Source organism: Coloeus monedula, assembly GCF_965178545.1.
Source record: "Coloeus monedula genome assembly, contig: HAP1_SCAFFOLD_105, whole genome shotgun sequence".
In the NCBI taxonomy this organism is placed as follows: Eukaryota; Metazoa; Chordata; class Aves; order Passeriformes; family Corvidae; genus Coloeus; species Coloeus monedula.
In genome coordinates this window covers 464,787-475,407 of record NW_028120798.1, presented here as the reverse complement: position 1 = coordinate 475,407, position 10,621 = coordinate 464,787, and positions in this window count along the sequence as shown.

Here is a 10,621-nt window from a genome sequence, read left to right as displayed (position 1 = left end):
CTGGGAGCCCCAGGGCCCATGCTGGGAGTGACCTGGGCCCCACCCCGGGTGGAACTGGGGGAACTGGCCCAGCCGGGGCTCGGGGTTGTTCTCCCCCAGGGCTGCTGCCACCCCCGGCCCCAGAGAGCCGAGGGACAGGGGACAGCCGAGGGACAGGGGACAGCCAGGGAACACGGCCTGGCGCAGGGACACTGTGCTCCAGCACTCTGGGCTGTTGTGCCCGGGGTGTTGCCCTTGGGCTCCCAGGACAGGCAGAGGGGGCAGAATCCCCTCCAGGAGCTGCTGTTGGCTCGAAGCTTTGGTGTTGGACATTCTCAACCACTCAGTGATTTCATAGTCTCCTCTATGATGTCAGACCTCTGCCCAGTGATATCACAGCCTTATCTGCGATGTCACCGCTCACTCTATGATGTCACATAGCAACCCTGTGATGTCATAGCCACTCTGTGATGTCACACCACCTGTGATGTCACAGTCCTCTCTGTGATATCACACAGCTGCTCTGTGATGTCACAGCTGACTCTATGATGTCATACAGCCACCCTGTGATATCACAGCCTGTTCTGGGATGTCACACGACCACTCTGTGATGTCACACCAGCACCCTGTGATGTCACAACCTGCTTTGTGATGTCACAAGTGCTCTGTGATGTCAGTCTGCTAGATGATATCTGACCTCTGCCCTGTGATGTCATAGCCCAATCTGTGATGCCACAGCACCACTCTGTGATGTCACAAAGGTGCTCCATGATGTCACAGTAGACTCTATGATGTCATACAGCCACCCTGTGATGTCACAACCCACTCTGTGATGTCGCAGCCAACTCTGTGATGTCACACAGCCCCTTCCTGACATCACAGCTGCTCTGGGGTTCTGTGACACAGGCACAGAGGTGTTCCCAAAACTTCAGTGAAACAAAACCTCCTCAGCACCAGCGCAGCACGAAGCAGCAGCATTCTTTATTGGGCCGGATGCACGAGGGGAGAGCCCCTCCCAAAGCCGTGGGTGCCGAGTTCAGGAATGTTCCTGTTTGCAGACTGTGCTTCACAGACACATTCCCAGATTGTCCCACCAGAAACACACACATGATCATCATTGCCCCAAAATCATTGCAGATTTCCCCCACCCCTTTGCACATCCCTTCTTCTGCCCTGGGGGTCTCTTTGGGGGTCCCTGGGGGTCGCTGACCCCAAAGCCAGCCCTGACTGCCCGGTGAACTGGTGAAAGTTGGCACACCTGGGCTGGTTGCTGCCCACAGAATCAGCCTTGGGCGGGTCCATGGCCAGTGGCTTTTGGAGAAGAAGCATTGTATGAACCCACCAGGTGCAAACGGTTTTTCATCTGGCAAATTTCCCCCCCTTGGAGGGCTGTGAAGCTTCTCTTCCCTTCAAGCCTTCAGAAGCCTCACTCTGCTCCTTTACTCACATCCCACGAGTTCCTCAGCTGCTTTCACAACCATGTTCTTTACACAGCTCAAAGCAAGTGTCATAAGCACAAGTAGTGCTGTGATCCCAGTTAGACTTTGCAAAAGTGACGCCAACCATCAGTCAAGGAAAATCCAAGTCCTCTAAATATTTTATCCAACCAGTTACTGTCTAACCCTCCCCTTAATTCCCTGCTGGATGCAGCAGCCAATTTTATCCTCTCTACCTGATCATCCAATCCAGCATCACATTTGGAATGTGCACACAACAAGTGTTGCTGTTTCAGTTCAAGAATCCACACACTCCCTGTCCATGTAGCAGCAATAGGGCTAAAGCCAATCTGCTCTGGAAGGTCATTTTAGCTGGGGCTGGCAATTGTTCCTTTATTTCAGCAAACCCCAAAGGAGCTGGATTCACTGAAGTTCCCATTTGCAGAGCCCAATGGTGTGGGGCTGGTCTGTTCCTAAAGGCAGATCTTTGCGGAGCAGAGATGGATTCTAAAATCCATCCCGCTGGAGTTCCCGCACTGGGATGTTTCCCAGTTCCATCCCCTTTAACCTTTCCCCACAGTCGGGTTCCCAGTGGTGACTCCTTGCACGAGGGACGGAACGTTCATACCCCCAGTGTCCGTGGTGCTCCTGATTCTCCCAGGGGCAAACGTGTGCTCCAAATTCCATCCCTTCCCACCCATCCTGGGGCTCCTAAGGATCTGACCGTGTCCTGCTGACACTCTGTGCCTCTCCAAGGCTCCTTCTTTGTTGGCTCAGCCCAGGTGTCTCTGAGAAAGGCAGAATCATTTCTACAAACACAGCCCAGCCTCAGAGCCTGGGCCACAGCCAGGAGCCGCTGGACCTCAGCATTCCAAACAGCTCAAGTGTCTGTCCCAGGGCAATCCCACTTTTCCTTGGTCCTGGGATCCTTTGGCCTTGACCTTGTTAAATCTGGATATTTTATACCCACCTCTAAGGGGTCCTGTGGGAGGCCTGGGCTCCCTGCCCAGCCCAGACACCCCTGAACTGGCTGGAAACATTCCCAGTGTCCTGTCTGAGGGCCATTCCAGACTGCTGGAATTTGACAGCCCCAGGAGGTATCAGTGCAATCTGTCAGCTGATCAATATTTCCTGAGGTAATTTCCAGATCCGCTTTGGAAATGTTACAATTCTCAGCACTATTGTTCTGATGTGTCCATGGTAAGGAATATTCTCCTTCCATCCCTGTCCAGGTGCCCTGGGTGCTATTTCCTTCCCACACGTGTTCCCAGATTTTTGTCAAATTGCTGACTGAAGCTCCCCATGGCACTGGATTTTCTGCAGAGGTTGGTGTTGGCAAACAAGCTGTTACAGGGGTTACATTCTGTCATCTGCCAACATCTTGCACTGACTTTGAAAACCCCATTTCCCTTCCCAGAAGTCAGGAACATCGTTTCTATTATTATTATAGATACACAATTATTGATCATCTTCATCTAGATCCAATAAATAGTATCCCCTTAGAAAATCAGATTCAATACCTAAAACAATAGGATTTATGTAAACCCCAAACTCCACGGTGTCAGTCAGTCTTGTTTCTGCTGTGTTTAATGTGTGCTCGCTGGTTTTACCCACATGTGATGAAGCCCGAGTTGGATTCCTTCTACCTTGAGTGCAGGGTAGGTTACCAGGAGGACTTGAGATGGTCCCTTCCACTTTGGCTGGATTGTTCCAAAATTCCAGGTTCTGATGCACACCACATCTCCTGGTTGGAAAGGATGTACAGGCGAGTCCAGCCCCAATGATCTGTTGAGAACCATGCACCTTTTAAGGCTTACAAGAGTTAGTCCCAGTGCTATTAAATATTCATTTCAGCCAAACTTCTGAGCCTTCCCTTGGCTTGTTGGTGCCACATGGGAAAGCTTCTGGCCATCCAGAAAAAGGATCCATCAATGCCAAAGTGTGCCAGTGCCCCTTCTGCCTGGGCACTTCTGCAAAATCAGTTGGCCAAAATCACCTGGTGATTCCCATTTAACGAGCCCTGGAGGCAGCCTTCTTCCTTCAAAACCAATCCCATCTTTCTCAACAACTGATCTATCATTTTTTGCCATTTTGGTGCTTACTAGATGCCTTTGTAAACTGGCCACCAGATTCTCCATTTCCTCCTGTGTTTGCTGATGTTTTAGTTCCGTTCTACATTAATTGTGGAGCTACAATTACCTGCCCACACGGGGTTACCAATCACCTGCTGGGATTTTCCGTAGCTGCTGCTGCTGCTGGGGCTGACTGCCTGTCCTGATCACTGGAATCTGGTTGTTGTTGCAGAACATTCCAGTTTTTGCTAGGTATTAGTGCAAGGAGAGCTTTTGCAGCACCCTCTTGAGCTGTTTGGTCAGCCAATGGATTCCCTGGATTACCTGGGGAGTCTCCAAACCCATGGGCTTTACAAGGGCATCAGGGCCACTTCTTTTGGCTTTGGCACACTCTGCAGTAGGTGACTGATTTCTTTTTGTACTCACTGGAGACCTCTGTGCCCTTTCCTTCCATGTGGCTCCCTGGGCGTGTATTATTCCAAACCCAGAGTTCAAATCAGTCCATATGGTCACCCTTTGTCCTTCAGGGATTTCTAGGCAAGGTCATTCATTCTGCTTTTTGTGCTGCTCTGTTCAAAGCTAAAGCCTGGCCTTCTAGGACCTGGCTCGAGGTTCCCACTGCACACCCAGCTCCCGTTTCCCATCCGCACCACGCTGCTCCCACCAGGGTGCAGGGCCAGTGCTGGCTCCTGCATGGGATTGCTCTCGAGGTCCCAGAGTCTGCCAGAACACACTTGTTCCATGCATCCCAGGCAGTCATGGCACAAAGACTCCAAGCCTTCTCTTAGAAGGGACTCCAACACTTCCCTGTTCCCACCTTGGGGAACTTGAACCAAACCCTGCAAAACTTTTGCTGCACCTTACAATCAGGTCAACAGTTTACACCAGGAAAGGGAAAGGGAAAGGGAAAGGGGAAAGGAAAAAGGAAAAAGGAAAAAGGAAAAAGGAAAAAGGAAAAAGGACCTTTATCTGAGCAGGGCTCTTTCTCTGATGTCCTTTGGAGCAGGTATCAAAGGCTCTCCCCAGAATCCTTCCGTGCTGCCTGCAGGTGCTGCCATCCCTCAGATGTGTTGGAATTCCAGAGGATGAGGCCACGGGGTGTCCCAATGGTGCCTTGGTTCCGTGGCCCCGCAGTGTAACCATGGTGTCCTTGGCTCTGCAGTGGCACAATGGACCCTTCATTCCATGAGGCCCCACAGTGTGGCAATGGTCCCTTGAGTCCAGGAGGCCCCACAAGGTCCCAATGGTCCCTTGGTTCCATGGCCCCGCACTCTCACAATGCTCTCCTTGGCTGCACAAGGTCCCGCAGTGGCACAAGGGTTTCATTTTCTCCTGGATTTCTTTTAGCTTGCTTTCTTTCTTCATTCTTTCATATTTTTTCTTTCTTTTTCCTATTTTTTTGTTGCTTTCTTCTTTCTTTCTTCTTTTATTTTTTCTTGTGTCTTTCTTTTTTTCCTTTTCTCTTTCTTTTTCGGTTCTTTCCTCTTTTTTTAAAAAAGTTTTTTTGTTTCACATTACTTAGTCTTTCTTTCTTCTTCCCTTTTTCTTTACTTTTTAAAATTTCTTGTTGATTTGTGTTTTCTTTCCTTCTTTTTCTTTCCTTCATTTTTTTACCTTTTTTCTTTTTCTTTTCTTTGTTGCTGTTTTTCGTCTTTCTTTCTATTTTTGCTTTCTTTGGTTCTCTTGGACTTTTATTTTTTCTCATGTCTTTCTTTCTGTCATTTTCTTTCTTCCTTGTTTTGTTCTTTCTTCTTTTTTTGACTTTTCTTAACATTTATTTCCTTTTTGGTTTCATGTTTTCAGTCTTTCTTTTTTTCTTCCTTTCCTTCTTTCATTTTTATTGCCTTTTGTAGTTGTTTTGGTTCAAAATATTCATTACTTACTTATTTTCCTCAGTGAGATAAGAATTACGAGAAAGCAAAGCAGGCACAAACTTTAAACAGTACAATGAAAGAGTTTTATTACTAATAGAATTAAAAGTAAAGAGAAAATAGCAAGAAATTAAAGCAAATCCCCCCCCACCCCCTTTCCAGCACTTCTCTCCTTTTACCCAGCTCGCACAAAGGATAACAGAACATGGGATGTTAGTCAGTGTTGCAGTTCTTGAAAAGTCTCTCTCTTATGCTTAAGGGAAAAAGGGTTTTTCTTCAGTTGCACGTGGTTCCCAACCTGCCACCAACAGCAGACCCGCCCGGAAACAAACAATCTGCTGTGTGTAGAACATCTCCCCCATGAAAAATCTCTCAGTTCCTTCACACTGCAAAACATGGGCCATCACATGGGGTTATTCATCTTTTTAAGGATAAGTTATTTTGGCCTGCACACAAAGGCTTTTCTTCGCCACAAGTCTCTAGCAGCCTCTTACTACTTCTATATAGCCTGGCATAGGCACTCTTCACAATCTTCACAGGCACACGAGGATTCTCCATCCCCCCATGTTCTTCAAATGGATTAAAGAGACAAACAGTTTGTGGTATTACAGTTTCTTACCACGGCATGCAAGAAGGTTTCTTTTAAGCTGCGCGCCAGAATCGCGGCACCGCCCTCTTTTCTCCCGTCACCATTTCCAGCTCCGTCCCACAGGACTCACTTCTCTTCCTCTCTGACTCTGCAGCCGCCACGTTGAAGGGTGTTCTTGTTCGGGCTTTACGGTGGGGAAAGCCTCTCTCCCTTTGTGCTGCTGGCTGCGTGGTGTCCTCTTCAGTTCAGCACGAAGTGTGCTGGCTGCAGACAGGAGGCTCTGCCGGCTCCCGCTGGCTCCGCCGGCTCCGCATGGAGAGGAGAGGGACCCGCCTGTCCCCAGAAGCCGCGCTGGATGGGTTTAGCTGTGGCAGTCCATGGCTGGTTTGAGCTGCCTGCGGCTCTGGGACAGTCCCCCCCAGCGACCCAGGGTCCGTGCCGCAGCGTTGGGAAAGGGGGAAAGGGGCAGTGGCCCCGGCCCGGCCCGGCGGGGCCTGGAGGCTCGGAGCCCCCCCACCTTCCAGCAGGCGAGCTCCGACAAAAAGGGGAAATCCATTCTTTCCGTGCGGTTTAAATATGTAAATTGTGAGAAGCGTCATTGGTCTAAAAGACTGTCCATCAACTCAGGTTCAACCCAGTACAACCAGCTCAGCTGGTGGAACCTCAGGTGTTAACTAACCAGGTGGCCTTTGCCAGATGCTGTTCCCAGTTTTTGAAAGTTCCCCCACCCAGTGCCTTCAAGGTGGTTTTCAACAATCCATGGCACCGTTCCACTTTGCCTGCAGCTGGTGCATGGTAAGGGATGTGGTACACCCACTCAGTGCCATGTTCTCTAGCCCAGGTGTTAATAAGGCTGTTCTTAAAATGACTCCCATTGTCAGACTCGATTCTCTCAGGGGTGCCATGCCTCCAAAGGACTTGCTTTTCCAGGCCCAGGATGGTGTTCCAGGCAGTAGCGTGAGGCACAGGGTAGGTCTCCAGCCATCCTGTGGTGCCTTCTACCATTGTGAGCACACAGCGCTTGCCTTGGCGGCTTTGAGGCAGTGTGATGTAATCAATCTGCCAGGCCTCCCCATACTTGTATTTGGACCATCGCCCACCGTACCACAGGGGCTTCACCCGCTTGGCCTGCTTGATCGCAGCGCATGTCTCACAGTCATGGATCACCTGGGAGATACTGTCCATGGTCAGATCCACCCCTCGGTCTCGTGCCCACTTATAGGTGGCATCTCTGCCCTGATGACCTGAGGCATCATGGGCCCACGAGTAGGGCTAATGAGGAACACCAAAACAACAAGCAGGTAGATCAGGCTGCAAAGATAGAAGTGTCACAGGTAGACTTGGACTGGAAACACAAGGGAGAGTTGTTCCTAGCTCGATGGGCCCATGATGCCTCAGGCCATCAGGGCAGAGATGCCACCTATAAGTGGGCACGAGACCGAGGGGTGGATCTGACCATGGACAGTATCTGTGATAAAACAAACTGTATCCCTGTGATCCATGAAAGGCGGCCACCAGAGGCCAAGGCCAGCCAGACCTGTTGGCCTTGGCAGCTTTTGTCTGGCAGCAATCCTTGGATAGATGGAATTTTGGAGGACAAATTCCAATTTTGGCCATGGGCAGCTGGAGGAGAAGGATGGTTCTGTTCCACAGGAAGAAAAACATAGCCCCAGCATTTCAAAGGCAGCTGAGAGCTGGCCCTCAGGAAGCCAAGGGAAGCTGGACTTGTCAGTCCTGGCAAATTTTGTCTGGGAGCTGTACTTGGATATACGGAATTTTGGAGCCGGATTCCCAGTTTTGGCCATGGACACCTGGACTTGAAAGAAGTTTATTTCCCTGGGAAGAACAGCACAGCCCCGCAGTGTTTCAAAGGCAGATGGAGAGGTGGCCCCCAAGAGGCCAAGGCCAGCCAGAGCTGTCTGTCCTGGCAAGTTTCATATGGGAACAATCCTTACATAATCAAATGTGGATGTAGAGTCCCAGTTTTGGCCAAGGGCCCCTGGAGGAGGACAGTTCTGTTCCATAGGAAGGAAAGCACAGAGCCCCAGGGTTTGGAAGGTGGGTGAGATCTGGCCCTCAGGAGGCCAAGCCAGACAGACTTGATGGTAATGGCAGCTTTTGTCTGGGAGCAGCCCTTGGATATTGGGAATTTGGGAGGTGGAATCCCAATTTTGGCCATGGGCGCCTTGTCAGGATGGATGTTTTTTTTCCATATGAAAGAAAAGCACAAAGTCCGAATGTTTTGGAAGAAGATGAGAGGTGGTCACCATGGGTGAGGGCAGCCAGACCTGTCTCTCATGGCAGCTTTGGTCTGGGAGCCATCCTTGGATATCTGGAATTTTGGAGGTGGATTCTCAATATCAGCCATGGATGCCCGGACATAAAAGATATTTAATTCCATGGGAAGATGAGAGGTGGTCCCTGGGAGGCCAAGCCAGGCAGAGCTGTCTGTCCTGGAAGGTTTCATCTGGGAACAATCCTTGGATATACAGAAATTTGGAGGTGGAGTCCCAGTTTTGGCCATGGGCACCTGGACGGGAATGACGGTTCTTTTCCACTGTAGGGAAAGGGTGGAGAGTTGCTGTTGGGATGGGCACGACACACACCAACCCCAACAACAACCCCAGGCAAAAGGCTGTTTATTCTAAAAAGTCAGTGTCATTTATACACTTTTGTATGTTTATCATTCATTAACTTATCCATTGGTTGCTTCACTCCTACAACAGAGTCATTGGCTATTATTTAACTGCAACATCCTGTTATTGGTTACCTATAGCATCAGCATTCTGAGTGTTCAGAAAAACACCAGGTGCAGCCTTGTTGCTGTTTTCTCTTTCTGTTGTTTAGGTGTCTTGCTTCTGTTCACACTAAGTTTCTCATGGGTACAAACGGATTGTGCTAAGATCGATGTCGGAATCAGACAGGCTCGCTGACCTGCTGTTAATTCCCACAGTGGAGCACTGGTGCTTTGAAGGTTGATGAGAAGTGGCCCCCAGGAGGCCAAGGCCAGCCAGGCCTGTCTGTCCTGGCAGCTCCTGCCTAGGAGCAATCCTTGGATAGACAGAATGTGGGAGATAGAATCCCACTTTTGGCCATTTGTTCCTGGAGGAGAAGGACGTTTCTTTTCCATGGGAAGAAATCACGGAGCCCCAGCGTTTGGAAGGCAGATGAGAGGCGACCGCCAGAGGCCAAGGCCAGCCAGACCCGTCTGTCCTGGCACCTTTCGTCACAGAGCAATCCTTTGACAGACGGAATTTTGGAGGCAGAATTCCACTTTGGACCACGGGCCCCTGGAGGAGAAGGACAGTTCTGTTCCATAGGAAGGAAAGCACGGAGCCCCAGCACTCCAGGGGCAGATGAGAATCAGCCCTGGACATGCCAAGGTCAGCCAGAGCTGTCAGGCGGCCCCGGGAGCCCAAGGCAGCCAGAGCTGTTCCATGTTCCCTTGGTTCCATGGGCCCTGCAGGGTCACTGTAAGAGCCTAATAATAAGAGAAAGGCTCCAAAAAGTGCTTTGTCATTATGACTGCTTCAAAAATGCCTCGTCATTTGGTCTGCTTATCATAAAATGGGCGGTACAGACCATGGGTAGCTCGCCTTGAGGCCCATAAAAAGGAAGGTGAAACTGGTGCAGGTGTGGAGGGAAAAGCGAGGGGCAGAGTCCCTGACCTTTGCCTTTCCCCCCCACCACCATTGCCTGCTGCCAGACACTCTGAGGCCTCCTGGAGCCGACGCTGCCCGCCTGAGGAGAACCCCCCTGATCCTGCACCCCTGGGCAGGGACAAGGAGGCCCTGAGGCCCCAGGGCTGCAGGGGTCACTTGTCCCCTCCTGGCCTCAGGCCAGGGCCAGCAGCCGTGGCCAAAGGGCTGCACAAGTTGGCTCTGTCAGGGCCTTGCAGCTGCTGTACACCCCTCTTCCCTCTGCAGCCCAGGCTGTCCCACGGTGTCCCTGCCCTGCGCCTCTGTCCCTGCAGGCTGTCCTCATCCCCCCGGCTGCCCCACCTGGCTGGCCCCTTCCTTTGCTGGCAGCTCTGCGTCCTGCCTGCCTCTGCCTGGGCACACAAAGCCTTGGGCTGCTCCAGGCTCCTTCTGGGGGATGTGTTACACCCCAGCCCTGCCTGGGAGGGAAATTCCTTTCTCCTGGTGTCCACTCTGGGCCTCCCCAGCTGCCCTGTCACAAAGGCCCCTCGGTTCTTTGGGGCCAGCAGTGCCACAGTGGCCCCTTGGTTCCATGGAACGCCACAGGGTCACAATGGTCCCCTTGGTGCCACCAGCCCTGCAGGGTCACAACGGCCCCTGGGTTCCACGAGGCCACGCAGGGTCACAGTGGTCTCCAGAGGAAGGGCAGCACCGAGCCCCAGGGTTTCAGGGGCAGATGAGACACAGCCACCAGAGGCCAAGGCCAGCCACATCTGTCTGTCCTGGCAGGTTTGTCTGGGAGCAGCCCTTGGATATTGGGAATTCAGGAGGTGGAATCCCAATTTTGGCCATGGGCACCTTGTTGAGAAGGATGGGTTTATTCCACATGAAAGAAAAGCACAAAGTCCAAGAGTTTGGAAAGAAGATGAGAGGTGGCCACCATGGGCGAGGGCAGCCAGACCTGTCTCTCATGGCAGCTTTTGTCTGGGAGCAATCCTTGGATAGACAGAATTTGGGAGGTAGAATCTCAGTTTTG